General features: G+C 36.2%; 1 protein-coding gene across 3 annotated transcripts in view; it reads left to right on the top strand.

Moving 5' to 3' along the window:
• The window catches only part of Tafa2 (TAFA chemokine like family member 2), a 422,581-nt gene that overhangs the window by 219,884 nt on the left and 186,377 nt on the right, over window positions 1–16,320 (top strand). For 2 of the 3 annotated variants that reach the window (XM_048805995.1, XM_048805989.1), the window contains one exon: window positions 14,807–14,881. The exons of the other annotated variant lie outside the window; for it this stretch is intronic. The gene's annotated coding sequence lies outside the window, so the exon portion shown is untranslated. The remainder of the gene's footprint in view (window positions 1–14,806; window positions 14,882–16,320) is intronic. 3 annotated transcript variants of the gene reach the window in all.

A 16,320-nucleotide genomic window follows, 5' to 3' on the forward strand; every position in this document is an offset into this window, starting at 1 on the left:
TTTTTTTTTTTTTTTTTTTTTTTGGTACTGGTGATTGAACCCAAGGGTGCTTTACCACTGAGCCACATCCCTAGCCCTTTTGTTATGGTTTAGATATGAGGTGTCCCCCAAAACCTCACGTGTGAGACAATGCAAGAAATTTCAGAAGTAAAAAGATTGAGTTATGAGAGCCTAACCTAATCAGTGCATTAATTCCCTGATAAGGTGGTAACAGTAGGTAGGTAGGGTGCGGCTAGAGGAAGTGAGTCACTGAGGGCATGACTTTGGAATTTATATTTTGTCCGTGGTGATGTGAGCTTTCTCTGTGTCTCCTGGTGTCATGTCCTAAGCTGCTTTCTTCCACCATACCCTTCTGCTATGATGTTCTGCCTCATCTTAGGTTCAGAGCAATGGAGTTGGCCGTTTATGGACAGAGACCTCGGAAACTATGAGCGCCAAATAAACTTTTCCTTCTTTAGTTGTTCTTTTCTGGTCTTTTGGTTGCAGCAACAACAACAACAACAACAACAACAAAAAACAATAACAAAAAACTGACTAAAACACCTTTTATTTTTTATTTTGAAACAGGGTCTCACTAAATCACTTGGGGCCTTGCTAAGTTCTGAGGTTGCCCTTGAACTTGCAATCCTCCTGCCTTAGCCTCTGTAGTCACTGGGATTGCAGGCATGTACCGAGCTCTGTCATTTTGTTTTAATGATAGATTACTTTCAATGTACTTACCTGAGAATTCTGTTTTTACACATGAATTATATTAACTCATGATCAGTTAAAAAAAAAAAATAGATACCAATTCCTTATATGTCATAGCCCATATTTCTCCCCTCGTTGGACTGTTTTCAAACAAGCATTGTGTGTCTGCTGAAGAAAGAAATTTCTAGGACTCATTTTTAAGATTTAGTTTTTCTAGAATTATCTTCTAAATTTTATTTTTCCAGCCAAATATTATAATAATAAAGGAATCATGTTTGCCAACCTGTCAGGAAAGATTGCTTTTTGCTGTGAAATACAGAAAACTTAACTATGGAGGCCTAAATTTTCCCGCATATCAAGAAGTTAACTAGATCTGTCTCCCATAGTGCAGTAGCCATGAATAAAATCTTCCCTACTGTGTTAACAAGTATAAGAGTAATTTTTTTCTTTAACAATAGCCACTAAACAGAATTAGGGTTCTATTAGCTAAGAAGAAGAAAAGAATAGAAAATTGAGAATCAGCTACCTTTCACTGTGACACCAAAGGTCCCTTTATTTTAAAAGCTTGATCATTTCTATTTGAGGAGCAAATGTTGACTTGCAAGATAAATCTTTCTGAGTTCAGGGCTTGCATTTCACTTCCATTTCTCTCAGTGATATACCTGGGAACTCAGTAAAATGAAGCTTGTAAAACTTTCTACCTACATATTTTGTAGAAGTATTGTGAAGTTTTAATTAGCAAATGGCTATAAAGTGATTTGAAGAAAGTTACTGCAAGCACATAATGCTTTGTTAGATAATGTGAGAGTAATTTCACATCAGATAAACTTTTCCTCCTCTGAAATTGTTCTTGTCAGGTCTTTCAGTCAAATCTGGATAACTGTCAAGTAATTAAAGGCAAATGCACTGTAGATGCTGTTCTGTGACTTCCATTCAAGTTCGTCAGAGGCTGACACGCCCATTGAGGAGAGAGCAGATCTCATACTGCTCTGAAATGGTTCTTGAAAAATCCTTACTCCTCTTTTAAAATCACTTTCACCATCTGCTGGTAAAAGAATTGAGATGGCTGCCTGTGAACTAAGCAATTAGATGTGCTAATACAGTTGCAGGAGAAAATGATTGTCACACCTGTCTTGTTTTTTTTAAACAACAACAACAACAAACAAAATTCTACCACCCTCAAACCAAAAAACAAAAAAACACAAAAAAACACAAAACAAGAAAAAGCTAACAACATCAGTAAAATGAAAACCATCTGATTTTCTATGAAAACAAAACTTGAGATTCTTAAGAACAAAAACAAAAAAGAAAACCCAAACCAACAAACTCAACTACATTTTCAGATGTTATTATGTGTACTGAAAATGTAGTCATTTTACAATCCTCTTAATTAATAGGAAAATTAAGGTCTCGAGAAAAAAACCTCATCAAATGTATATGACCTTGTGTTTTCTCTCCTTTTGGATTTTGAGGGAAAATAAAGAGGGGGAAGAAACATGACTTTAATTGAGATGTTTCATTTTACTTTGTCAGTGAAATCTTTTATCCACCTACAAAAGATAAAATTAATATGTATAAACCAATAAAGGAATACATTGCTTAATAATAAATTTACTATGCTGGACAGTGTAGTGCATGCCTGTAATCCCAGAGGCTCAGGGGCTGAAGCAGGAGTATCACAAGTTCAGAGCCAGCCTCAGCCACTTAGGGAGGCGCTAAGCAACTTAGGAGACCTTCTCTCAGGATAAAAAATAAATAGGGCTGGTGATGTGACTCAGTGATTAAGCACTCCTGGGTTCAATCCCTAGTACTGAAAAAAAAAAAAGAATCTACTGAATTGAAATATAATAAAATGGAATATCTTAATCCTGGTATAGGATACCTGAAAATTCTTGGCAAATATAGAACAAAATTTAACATTCAGAAATTAGTAGGCTACTAGAACCTACCTTTTAAATCACTGTTATTCATTCAGGTGTTGTTGTTTCCCACTTAGAACTCATACTCTTACCTTACAGAGAAATTGAAATAGAGATAAAATTTAAAAATTTGCATAGATTATTGACATTATAAGTTTTAAACTCAATGAAATCGTGTCATGAAATTTGGAACAATAGAAGAGCTTCCTAGCACCAGGAAAACTGATGTAATGTCACATGTGTGCTTAATTCATAAGTAAGTCCTATCTACCACTCTGATGTGATGAACCATATACCATTCTAAATGAAGAAATTTCTGAGGCCCAAGAATTTCCAATTTCATAATCCCTTCATAAAAAACTTACTTATCTTTTTGACTATGAGATTTTTATATAGTCTTAATATTTAAAATGAATTTGGTACACCAAATTTTGATTAAAGTTAATTTTTCTAGAAGTCTCTATTGTATGATGGTAAATATAGGATAATATCATGCTCTAATATTCCATCTAAACTGTTTAGTAAACATTGTGTGCCCCCACTATATGGTAAACCTTCTTCAAATTAAGCAATGAATATCCATTGGTAAGTTTATAATCCAGATATCATTTTACTTCTATAATAACAAGTGGAATGCAAGACTCACTGATTTTAGCAAAAGTAACAATATTTCCAAATACTGCAGTCTAGTATATAAAGACCCTCAACATATTCTTTTCTGGAATGGTAATATGTGAGTATTCAGGAAGCATTTATTACCTGGCTACCTGGCAACCTTCTAAGAGTTATAAAATAAATGAAGACTTAAGGTTAATAAGATTTTTCTGTGGTGTAATGATTTTGTGTAGGTCAGTGAACCCTGAAGTAGAGCTTGCTATGTGAAAAAGCTCCTGGACTCAAAATATCTGTATATAAATAATATAAAATGTTATAAAATATAAATATATAATTGCTAGAGATTTTCTTGGGTCTGTTCTAGTTTCTAGTACTAAAGTTGCTTAGTATTATTCATGTACATGAGTTTCCTTTTTTGTTCCAAACTGAGATTAGATTTAACACTGTAATACACACAAAGCTTACAAAATAGCATTAAGCACCATTTGGATAAAGTTCCATGAAGGATGCTGACTACCTGCTCTGTCCATATTATATACTAAAGTTGTGTTGTCTTGCAGTGCAGGTCCACCCCACCAATGGATCTCTCAGCAATAATATCCAATGGTGTGTGCTTTTTTAAAAATAAGAATTTGTACATATATGTAAAATATTGATTGGGGATGGCCAAATCCATACTATATGAATAAGATGTTCTTGTTTCCTAAGCAACTAACTTGAGCTTAAATTTATATATTACAGACTCTCAATGCTGTTTTCTTCTTCAGGAAATAAGAAACTTTTCTCTAAAATCTTTTTTAACAACTACTGTACCTTTATTAGTTTTTCATAGTAGCTCTGAAGTTGCTTTAAGTCCATATTTTAACTTAACTGTCTTCTCCAAACTCATTTATAAACAGCTCCACGTAATGGTGGAATTTAAGAGAAAGTATGTCCTCTAATAATGCTTTAAAAAATGCCTATGTAGGGTGGTGACTTGTTTTCAGTGTAGTGTCCTCTCTCCAAGTCTGATTTTGTTCCATTTTTCTGTGTTCTCTGTGTCAATGTGACATGTGACTTTCTGTGATCTTGAGTTTTGGTGAGAAAGATACTGAGGCAGGTTCTCCCAGGTGTACAGAAATCATGAAACTCTGTCCTGTCCTGTGTGTTATTAACAAGTATCTTCCTTGCTTCTGGAGCCAATGGATAATAATCACACATAATTTTTTTTTGTATGGACTAAAATTCCACAAAACTGTAGCAAGAAATGATAATAAAATGGTAAGATATATGAATTTCTCAGTGAGTGATTGGCAGTAGTTTTTAGTTTCTCAGAAAAGCTGAATCATAGTTGCATTTTATTTGTTCTTATCCTAGAATGTAGCTTTACAGAAATTACATCTTTTTTTCAGTTACTGTTATTGCCAAATCGTTTTCTTGATTTGAAAGCTGGTGCTGACTTGTAACTATTTTGCAGTGGATTAGTATCTTTTGCTATTTAACTTCTTGTTACAAAGACCTATAATTTAACTGAAATAATCACCTCAAAAATACAGACTAGCTGGATGGTGATAATACAAATTATGTTTCTTTATCCCCCAGGGGAGTGCCAGTGTTCTCTTTGGAAAGTGCCAATAGTGTCTTTGAGTAGTGCTCTCGGAGGGAGGTGGTGGGTTCTTGAAATGCCAGACTGGCTAAAACTTTATTGCTTCTCAAGAAGAGCCTTATTCTCATGGAGGAAATAATAAACATGAAGAGGAGAGACACTTCACAGTTTTGCTGTTGGACAAAATTTTCTGGTATTTTTTTGACTATTAAATGAAGAAAAAAATCTAGCTAGACATTAGTCTTACCTTGCAGTAGCCTCTCAGCACTGCTAAACTTTCTGGCCAGCCTGTCTCCCTTCCCAATATGCTGAGTTCTTCTGACATGCACAGTTCTTTTTTGCCTTTGTTTGTATTGTGTCTTTAGCATAAGAACTCCTTCTCCCACCACTACTTCCACCTGTCATAGTTCTTATTGTTCTTCACAAAGTCCTTTCTCATCTCCTTCATCGGATGTGTTCTTTCCCTCTCATTTGGACTCCTAAAATAACTACTTTTTATCTATCATAAAAAACATGCATATTCTTCCTTAATTGTTATTTGTTCATGTTCCTGTTTCATTCCTCCCATGAAATACTGTGAAGTTCCTGAAATTAGAGGCCATGTTAATATTTAAGTATCCAACCAAGGGGCATTAAGGCATGGATACTTAGATTCATACATCAAATAGCTCCATAAGATTCCATCACAGGAATCATTGTCTCCAAATTTATATCCACTTAAGTCAAGTTACTCCCAAAAGACATGGCCTTATGATCAGCCAGAATAAGATGGCATCTTTAAAAATTGGTCTTGATTCTGTGGTCTGTTATCACAGAACATGTTTGTTTATTTGTATAAAATATAAAAGAGGAGAAATGGGCTCCTTACCCTGAGTGCAAAACCAGGCACTTGACTCTTAACATGACTACACATATAGTCATATATATAATTACATACTTGATCATGTTGAATGTCTGATTCTGAAATATGCAAATGCTTACTCTTAAACTCTAATGTATCTCATAAATTTTCTCATAAATTGCTCTAGAGGGGCAAATTTTAAGGCAATAAAAAGAACTTTAAAGATTAACAAATTGGAAGATGATGGTTTATATATAAGGAGATCAAAGCATCAGTTGCTTCTTTTTTTTCTGTAAATAGTCAAATGTAGTATTGTATTATGTTTCTGAAAGTCTTTCTGTTTCCAAAGGACTAACCTCTATCAGTTCTTGAAATTTATTGTGTTGATCCTAGAAAGATAAGTATTTAATTACTTATTAAGTTTAGGGAAGAATAAGTAAATTTTTAATGTATAAAACTTGATCAAAAGAACAAGGAATATGAAAGTGAACTGAGCATGGGGGAAATTAACAAAAACTTTCAGTATTTAAAGATTTACTTTTAATACTCCTACTTTTAAATTGAAAATTTAGAGATTTTCAATCATTACCTAATAGAGAAAAATATGTTTTAATATAATGAAAACACTGACATATTGATTGACAGGTTGGACATTTTTACTTCAGAGAGTGTGTGATGGAAAATGTGCAACATACCTGTCTTGGCTCCATCTGTCTACCTTGTCAATCATCATCTAGTAGATGAGAGCATTTACAAAGACTTGTAAATGTACATGAGTAGACTCGTATACACATAAAAACCAAATAAGAAGTGGAAAAATGTATGGGTTTGGAGTGTAGATGGAAATTATTTTCCTTGGTCATCCATTTTCTTCCCTACTTAACATGGGTAACACCAGGAAGAAGTCAAATTGCCACTCTGGGTTTGGCTATTTTTGGTAATTACAATACTTTGCATTTTTCTCAGGTATATTTTTGTAAGGCTATATTTAAGTTTTTAAAATGAGGTGAATAATGCAGCTTACAGAAAACTTAGACTGAAGCCTTAACAATTAAGACCATTTAATTTCTGAAATAGGTGCACACAGTGATTAGTTGGCAGAAGGATGCTTTTAATTCACAATTCTGGCGTTTTGAAATTGTGATAGTGATTATATAATCAGGATCCTAAGCTTGTAGCATATTTGAAGTAGAAGTGTTGAAAGATTGTTCAGGGGTGGTGATAAATGACCAAAATGAGACAGTATGGCTGAGTATAATTTTAAAGATTAAAAGACTGGCTTCTACTGTTTGGCAGAAGGCAGATTGGACGTGACTGTGGTTAATACTGATTATGTGACCTTGGGCAAGTTGCTTAAATTCTCTGGGTCTCAGTGTCTTTCTTTGTAAAATCAGTGAAGTGGATAATTGCTGAGATCCCTTTTATTTCTAACATCTGGGATAAATTTGAGCAGTCAGACAGCGGCAAATACTTTGGAGTTTGGGACCCCCTTGCCTTTGAGTTGCTCAAGCAGAGGCAATATCAGTGCATGTTAAAAGTGGGCCTCCTTATTTCTTGTGACCAGATATGACCATTCATAGAGCTTAGCTTTTAGTTACCATGGAGGATGTTAGGCATTTATTTTTAACCCCTACATTTGCAGCTTCAGTTAAATATTGCTTGCTTATATAAAACATCAATATTATGTTTTCTTTCCTGTGTTTAAACTTATTTGTACAGACTTAGGCTTTTGCAGACTAAGGCAGGTAACACTGCTGTATATTTCTGTCATCTGTGACATACCTTTTGTCCATGTTTCTTCTCACTTAAACAGGCATTTATTTACCAAGGAGATGAGAGCACCTTGACTTTCAGTGTTCAGAGACTTGACTTTCTTAGAGTACATAATGTTGGAGTAGAAATTTGAAAGGATGGATGGAAATTGTCCCAGTGAACTAGAGTAGGGCTTTCCATCAAGATGACTGAATGTGAAGAATGCCTGCAAATTTCCAGAGGTAACATCACTAGATCCCCAGTACATCCTTATTTTTCAGTTGTTGTCGAGAAGTTTGTGATGAAGCAGATAACAAAGTTCTTAATTTTGGTAAAACCTAATTTTGTCTCCCCATTAATCCACGAGACCCAGACTATCTGATAAAATATGAGCCAATACATGATTTAAAATTTTCATAAAAATGAAAGTACAATTAATAAGACATTGTTACCTTATATGCATATGTGACTACACAACTGGTGTGATTCCACATCATGTACAACCAGAAGAATAAGTTATATTCCATTTATGTATGATGCATCAAAAATGCATTTCTACTGTCATGTATAACTAATTAAAACAAACAAGAAACCTATGAAATCTCAAAAATAATTTCTAGTTGCCACATTAAAAATGAAAAAAGAAACAGTCAAAATTAATTTTAATGACACATTTTATTTACCCAACATATATAATACACAGAGAGTCCCCAATTTATGATGGCTTGATGTATGATTTTCTAACTTTACAATGGAAAGAAAGTATAACCAAATAGTATGACCCCCTTAACATGTGACCAATGTAAAAATTATTAATCATGTTTTATTTTTCTGGTACTGATTTTTCAAAATTTAGTGGCCCATTTACAGTTGAAGCCTATCCAGTTCATACTCTAAATTTTTATCTGAAATACTCAATCTTTATTTACATATAATAAAATTATTGTTAAAAATACATTTGCCAGGTACAGTAGTGCACTCCTGTAACCCAAGATACTTGGTAGGCAGAGGCAGGAGAATGGCCAGTTTGAGACCAGCCTGGGCAACTTGGTGAGACCCTTCTAAAATAAAGTAACAGGGGCTGGGGATGTGGTTCAGTTGCAAAAGCTCTTGCCTAGCATGTGTAAGGCCCTGGGTTAAATCCCTGGTGCTGCCCCAAAGAACACAAAAACAACCCAAAACTTAAAAAGAAAAAAGGAGAGATTTATATACCCATTTTGTTCAAAATATGAAAAATTTTAAAGTAGCTGAATCATAAGTTTTAAAATAAATTAATTATAATGAAATGACATTAAACTTAAGCTTTACTACAACAAAATTGTTTATCACTCATATAAGCCATATTTTAAATTCATTTGAAACTAATCACATCTTATTACTTCTTTTCTCTTAATGTCCTGGTCTGAGCCACCATTCTTTTCTTCCCTCCCTCCCTCCCTCCCTCCCTCCCTTCTTCCCTTCCTTCCTTCTCTCCTTCCTTCTTTCTTCCCCTCCCCTCCCCTTCCCTTTCTTTCTTTCTTTCATATAAGAAATTGAACCCAGGGGAGCTTTACCACTGAGCCACATCCCCAACCCATTCATTTTGTTATTTTTATTTTTTTAAAATTTGAGACAGGTCTTGCCAAGTTCTTTAGGGCCTCCTTAGCTTGGTGAGGCTGGCCTCAAACTTGTGATCCTTCTGGCTCAGTTTCCCACCACTGCCTCAGGCAGGCTCCACCACGCCTGGCCCATTCTCATTCTTAACTGGGCTGTTTATACTCTTGCTCTGTTCAGTCTATTCTCTACCCCATATATGTAACCTGAGACTTTGTGCATAATTCCACAGGCTTTCCCAGTCTGAATGAAAGCTAAAGGTCTGGGTCTGATAATGGGCTCAGTTCTACTTGTCTTTCTGACCTGATCACTTTCCTCTTTTCTGGGTTTATTGACCTCTGTTCTCTTCAAGAAACAGAAGTCAGGCTCCTGTGTCAAGGCCTATACAGGAGGCCTATATCCCTCAGCCTACCTCCTGCTTCCTCCACCCTGTACTGCTTACTTTCTTACCTCTTCTGACTTTTACTCATGTGCTACCCTCCAGGGAAGCATTCTCTGACCAACAGGCTCAGCCCATTTCTTCTCTGGAGCCTCTGTGTAGACAAGAAAATGTTGCTCATTCTGGAGGCTGAGTCTGTGTTTTTTGGCTGGACAAGCAGACAGGCTGTGGGGCTACTTCATGGAAGGGTACCTGAGGGAGGTTTTAATCCATGCAATTAGCATCTCAAGAGAAACCTGTTTGGAGTGCTACCTGGAGCTACTTTTGTGCAAAGACTGAAACCCTCTTCTGCTAGGAAGTTTTCAGCCCATGCTGCCTGCCTCATCTGGGCACCTTTTTGTACTGCCAAAATGCACATTGTCATGTCGAGGTCCTGATGGCCACTCTACCCTCCTCCCACCACACATCCCTAGTCCCTTTGTCACTTTATTTTTCTGCATAGCATCTACCATCATCCAAGGAATGAAAATGTTAGGCCCCCTTGTTCAAAGAGTATTAAGGATTTCAAGATGGCAAAGCAAGGTAGTAAAACAAGATAGTAAAAGCAAAGCATGAGGACTTCTGAGCTTAAGACTTTGTGCATTTGCCTAGGTCACATGCCAGGAAGCTGGCACTGTCAACACTCAGTTTTCCTCACTCATTCTGTTTATCACAGGTCTTCTTTTACTAGACTGTAAGCTCAGAATATAAGCAGCAGTTAAAATAGATTATTGGTGAATAAGTTAATATGGTAAATGCTAGGCTACAGGCTTTAAATATATTATCCTCAAAACCAATTTTACAAGTGAGAAAGCTGGGTCAGACAACACTGTTAAAACTACTTTCACGTCTGGGGAGATGGAGGCAAGTAAGCTGTTCCCTACCTCCTGAGATGTGAAGAAAGAAGCCTCAGTGAGATTTGACAACTTCCCTGGGAGAATACAAGTGCCAGGTATTTATCTTTTCCTTTGGGTCCTACTTCAGGCAATAACTTAATTTTGACTCCTCTGTTTTGAGTGGGTGAAGAGAACAGTCACGTGAGGAGAGGCAGCCACCAAATACATTTCTCTATTTCTCTCCTTAGACTTGAAAATGCCCTTGATGGTAACACTACACACTTTTATGTGTATTTTCAATTATGCCATCTGCTCTATACAAAACATCTATGAAGTAGGTAGAATTGTGCTTTTTCCACTTTGCAGATGTGGGGTGTGAAACACACTAGTTAGGAGAGGGACTGCCAGATCCTGCCTTTGAAAAGCCCGTGCTTCTCTTGGTATTGTTTAAAAATTGATAATTTGTAAAAATAATTCTTTTAATTTGTTTCAAATTTCTTTTTGGATAAATGCCTACCATTTTTTTCTATTTCTTCGTAATGAAGATACTGAGGAATTTATATTATTTTTTTTAAACTGTATTTCATCATCATGCTAAGAGAAATAAGTGAGGCTCAGAAATTCAAGGGTCAGGTGTTTTCTCTAATATGTAGGAGCTGGAGAAAAATAAGAAAAAGTAAAAGGAGATCATATGAAAATAGAAGGGAGATTGGTGAAACAGAGGAAGGGGATTGAGGGGGGAGGAAGAAGGGACCCAAAAAGGAAAGAACTATGGAATGAAATTGCCAAATTATGCTATGTACATACATGAATATAGCACAGTGAATTTCACCTTTATGTTTACCTATAAAGCACCAATTTAAAAAATAGTAAATAAAATAGAAAACTTGTAGAGTAGGAGAAGGAAAACAAAAGAAGAAAGGAAGGAAGGGAGAGAGAGGAAGCACTGAAGAAGTAGAGCAAATCATATTCCATGGATGTCTGATTATTTCAAAATGAACCCCCCTATTATGTGTAACTCTAGTGCACTAATAAGAATATTAAAATACTATGGTTCTTTTTGAGCTTGTATGAATTCCATAATGAAAGTAAGGGGTTTTTTTTGTTTGTTTTTTAAATAAAGAATTAGAGTTGCTGATACATTGGATGGACTTTGAAAGTGGTGTGGCATGGCACATCAAAGATTTGGTAAGGTGTTTATCAACGTAGGTAGCTGGATGAATTGTTTCCTTGATCCAGTGATTACATGGCAATTTGATATGTTGACTTTTGATGAATTTCTGAGGAACTATGATACAAGCAGTTGCTTCTGATGAATTTCTATCAATTGAGAAACAGATTGTATTTCTGGGAAAGGTAGCTTAAAATATTTCTTATCATTTTTGTACTTGAGTTTCTTGGCATTCACTATTGAATAATTATTTCTGGATAATGTTGTCAGAACCAGACATTCTAAAAATAAAACATGCTCTCATAGAAATAATACTTTCTCAGGATAAGGATATTTAAGTAAAATCTAGCCACTTTGCATATGGCACTTTGCGGTTCTGTTTCTCATCCTGATTCAGTTGATGATATCGTAAGTCAATAATTAGTTATTTTATATACTCATGCCAGGCTTAGTTATTGTGTATGAATTCAGTCAAGTGTATCCATTTCTTCATAAATCTTATATGAGACATCTAGGTGTTCTTTACTTTACCCATTAAATATATTTCCTGAAAAATTCGACTTTGTAAACAAAACCATATATTAAATGTAGTAGGGAATTTGTTATTTAAATCCTTTGATGAAATAGAGAATCTTGAAAAACCAATTTATTTTGTTTGCTTATATTCTGGTTTAGGCACTTTCCTTATTCCTTTCCAGAGTTAGCCACCCATTTCCTATGTGACAGGTATAGAGAGTGACAGTGCGGAAATTTCTCTCTGGAGTAGTTCTCTCTATGCTCCAGTGTTTTGAATATAGTTTCTAAGAGGAAGAAAAAGATCCATATCAGGTGCTACAAATAGGATGGGGAAACATCTGAAAGGTTGAGATCAACTGATTTTCTTTGACACAGGGTGTTCCTAGCAAATGAGCATCTCATCTGTATATGTGTGATGGCTGCAGGGGTTATCTTATATCAGATTTCAGGGTCCAGTTTAGCAGAAAAAGAAGTAGAGGAAGGATCTTGTCCTGATATAGTAATTTGGTTCCTTTCTGAGGCATTGACTATAATTTCAGTTGGTGTTTGGACTCAACATTAATTCCTGTTGAGATGCTTGTCTGCTTTTCCCCTACTTCCTTTAATTAGTGTCATTATAGGTGGTGTAGCATAGGTTTTGTTCCTTAATTGTGATTTTGAGCTTTTGTGAATGGATGCTTTGGGACCCTGGGTCACTCTCAGCCCAGCTCCCAACGGACCTTTTGGGCAGACTAGAGATGCTACCCTCCCACACTTTCTGGCAGTCTTGTGCTAAGTACAACAGAATTGAAGGTGGTAGATTTGTATGGATTTACTTGGGCCTCAAAGGTCTCTTTTACTTTTAGGTTTTATAATGTTCCATGATGTTCACATTTAGGATATATAATGAAAATGAGCACTGTGAAAATGAGCAGAGCCAAATTACAGGTTAATTTGTTTGATAGAATCCTTACTTAAAACAATGAATGGAATCTCCTTAATGGTTTAGTTTTCTTCTTTCTGTTATACTACTTCCCAGGGATCAGTTCTGTTAAATTGGATCCATGTTGTAGGATTTTCATGAGATTTGGAAATGGTGTGTGTGTGTGTGTGTGTGTGTGTGTGTGTGTGTTTAGCACAGTGTCTAGTCTATTAAGCATTCAATAAAAGTTTGCTATAGGATTGGGGATGTAGCTCAGTGATAGTGCACTTGCCTACCAAGCATGAGGCTCTGAGTTCAGTTTCTAGTACTGGAAAACAAGATTGCTATTTATCTTTATTCTTACCATATCTACTATGGTTACAACAGCTGTTGCTGTTATATTTTTTGAACAGTTTTAGACTAATTAAACAGAAATATTTTAAGCCCCTGGGTTAAAGTCTTGTACTAGTAATTGTGTACACATTATCTTAATTAATCTGCAGGGCAGGCTGCTGAGGTGGGTGTTACCTGCCTCTTACCTAAAGGTGGAAAGTACAGCTCAGAGCTGTTCAGAATGTGTTGTTGAGACTTTTAAAGAAATTTAGCTGTGATTTGAACTAAGTCTGATCGCAGATTCTTTGTTTTTACCTTAATGAATGCCATGAAAGTTTAGAGAGAAATCTAGAAATGATACAGATTCAGGTTAGCATGCGAAGGTTTTTTTGTTGCATCAGCCTGAATACCCCCTTACTTGGACCTGTAGGTCTGTTCACTATGTGGAAATAGACTGGGGAACTTGATAACCTCAGTTGCACAAACTCAATTTTCTACTGACTCTCATGGTTGCCTTTAACTTATCTTAGCTTTCATCATTCCTTAGTCCCAGGAGACGGCAGCCTGTTGGCCACATAAGACCACTAATACCTAACATTTGACTTGGTGATTGTATCAAACACTGAAGTCTACCACATAGAGTGATTTCCCATGGACATTCCTAACATATTAAAGAATCAACTCTTCCAGGAGTAAGGAAGCTCTGGGAAGGTTCATGGAGCTATTGTGTGTAGAAAACCAGACTTATTGGATGGAAAAGAAATGCTTTGGGTGTTTATCCTGGGGCATTTAAGAGAGTTAGGGGTGTGGATGGTATCATTCCTCTCCTTGCTATATCTACCATCAACTTTTCACCTAGTTACTTCTTTTACAGCCTTGGGAAGCATCGTTTTTTACCACTTTCACTAAATGGATCCCACTTTCACTACCTTAAAGTTTATTTTCCAAGTGGAAAACAAGTAGGAAAGGAAGGTACAACACAACACCTTGTGTTGCCACAGTGGCAAAAATCTTCTGGAGTCAGTAGAAAACATTTGTGGTGGTTCTTTAGAGACTCTTTCTCAAATAGGAAAAATCTACAAACTAGTTTTTTCCCTTTAAAATACCATTTGGGTGTTTTTTATTTATGTATGCCAATAATATACATTATTTTAGTATAAGAAAATTAGCTGGATAAGGAAATTAGTTTTCTGGTACAAAATTTGATTTGAAATGAGCAAGTGATTTATAATGTTATTTGATGTAGCTCAGGTACAAAAGGTGTAAGGCAAAGGAGGAAATTTATGCCTAGCTGTGAAATTTGTAAGCAATGTAAACATTAGTGAAGCCAAATTATCTTCTATTGCATTTTTTGTAGGCAGACAAGAGCCCTGCATGCAGAATCTTGATTATGTATAGAAATTTCCTGGCACATACCTGATCCAAAAATTGGTCTGCTGTATATTGCTTTTTCTGTCCCAGAAGATTTCCCCAAGAAGATAATTCATCTGATAAAGTTGCTATATAAGCCCACAGTGCATTTTAAAACAAAATCTCTTGTAACATTACAAAATGGCAGTGACCACCAGAGACACATGGATCTAGAGTTAAACTGCACATTCCAAGCTAGAGATTAAAATAGCTTATTTCCTTTCAGTTTTTGAAACTACTGGGAGAAGCAGAGCAGATCCAAGACTTTGTGCATTGTGTAGAGTTTCACAAAAGACCACAGGTAAGCTGCAACAAAAATTGCACGGTAGGCATGTGGTTTCCTCATTGATGACTTTCATAGAGTATGATTATTACAGAAAGGCATTAAAAGGCATCCAATTTCACAGCAGCTGGACAGTGCTGAGTGCTCACACAGCATAAGATCAGGCATTGTTCCCTCTTTATTACATTGCTTTGAATTAGAGTATTACAATATTTGCATTTAAAATTATTTTCATGTATCAGATGAACTAAGATACTGATTTTTTCAATCTATTACAAACATACAGCATGAAGATTAGTTTTGGTGTGCTCTTAGCAGGGATTAATTATGAGTGCCAGAAGACAACCTGTAGAATGCACTATAGTTTCCGGTAATACTAAAATTAAAACAAAACAAAACAAAATACACTGTAATCATGGAATGCCTTATGAGAAGTATAATTATTAATGATAATGATTAAATTGATGGTGGCATGAGGAGTAAGAGCTTGTTGAACAACAAAATTTCCTTGGCCCTTTTGACATGTAGCAAAAGGAAATAAATGATCTTTTATCTGATTTTCTAATCACTTATTTTATGAAACCAACTATCATTAGGCTTCTCCTGCTATTTATAAAGATGTTGACACAAAATTACTTCTGCCATGGATCCTCTGAAGACTTGACAACAAGGCTATCAAAAGAAGTACAGCTTCCATGTGGACCATTGTGTCTCATGGTACCTGACAAACTGGAATAGAGACATTGCTATTCTTGGGAGTTAGTTACTCCCAACCTCATGCAGAGCATCCTAAGAGGAAACCAGAAAAATCTGAAAATATGTACCAAGGTCTTGAGGAACTTAATCCTGTTGGGGCAATAAATCTTGCCACAGTCTGGCTGGGCACAAAATCATGAGCCACTCAAGCAGGAACAAACTTTATTTTTGAAACTGCCGCCAATGCCCCGTATGCTCCCGGGAAGATTGCCGACCGACCCACGCGGCGTTCTCCCGGACCCCAACAGGAAGTCCCTCCTCTGGAATTCCCTCCTACCGCACTTCCCCAACCAATGGGAACTCTCCAGGAGTCCAATATCCATATGAATGCAGATCTTAACATAATCATATCATCTCAATGGCTTGCTGGCGTCACCTTTCAAACAAAAATGCCATGCATCATATTACTTGGCTGTGGCTCTTAGCATCTCCCCCCTTCTGTTTAATTAAGCAACAAGCAATGTGGCTAGGGACCGTGCTGTTAGGTTTGTCTAATTCAACATATGGTTCTTACCCGTCATTGAAAGAACTGACCTCTAGGCGTCAGCCTCCTGTCTTAGGTTGATACCACTGCAATTGGATCATACCCGTCACTGACTACCGGTCCAGCATATAGCCATACTTGTGGATAGGCCTATGCACCAGTGGGGGGGGTGAGGTTCTTTGCCTCACCTCTGTTGGCCCCCAAAATTAGACCATCA

Source organism: Marmota marmota, unplaced genomic scaffold (genome assembly GCF_001458135.2).
Source record: "Marmota marmota marmota unplaced genomic scaffold, marMar, whole genome shotgun sequence".
NCBI classification, from domain to species: Eukaryota; Metazoa; Chordata; class Mammalia; order Rodentia; family Sciuridae; genus Marmota; species Marmota marmota.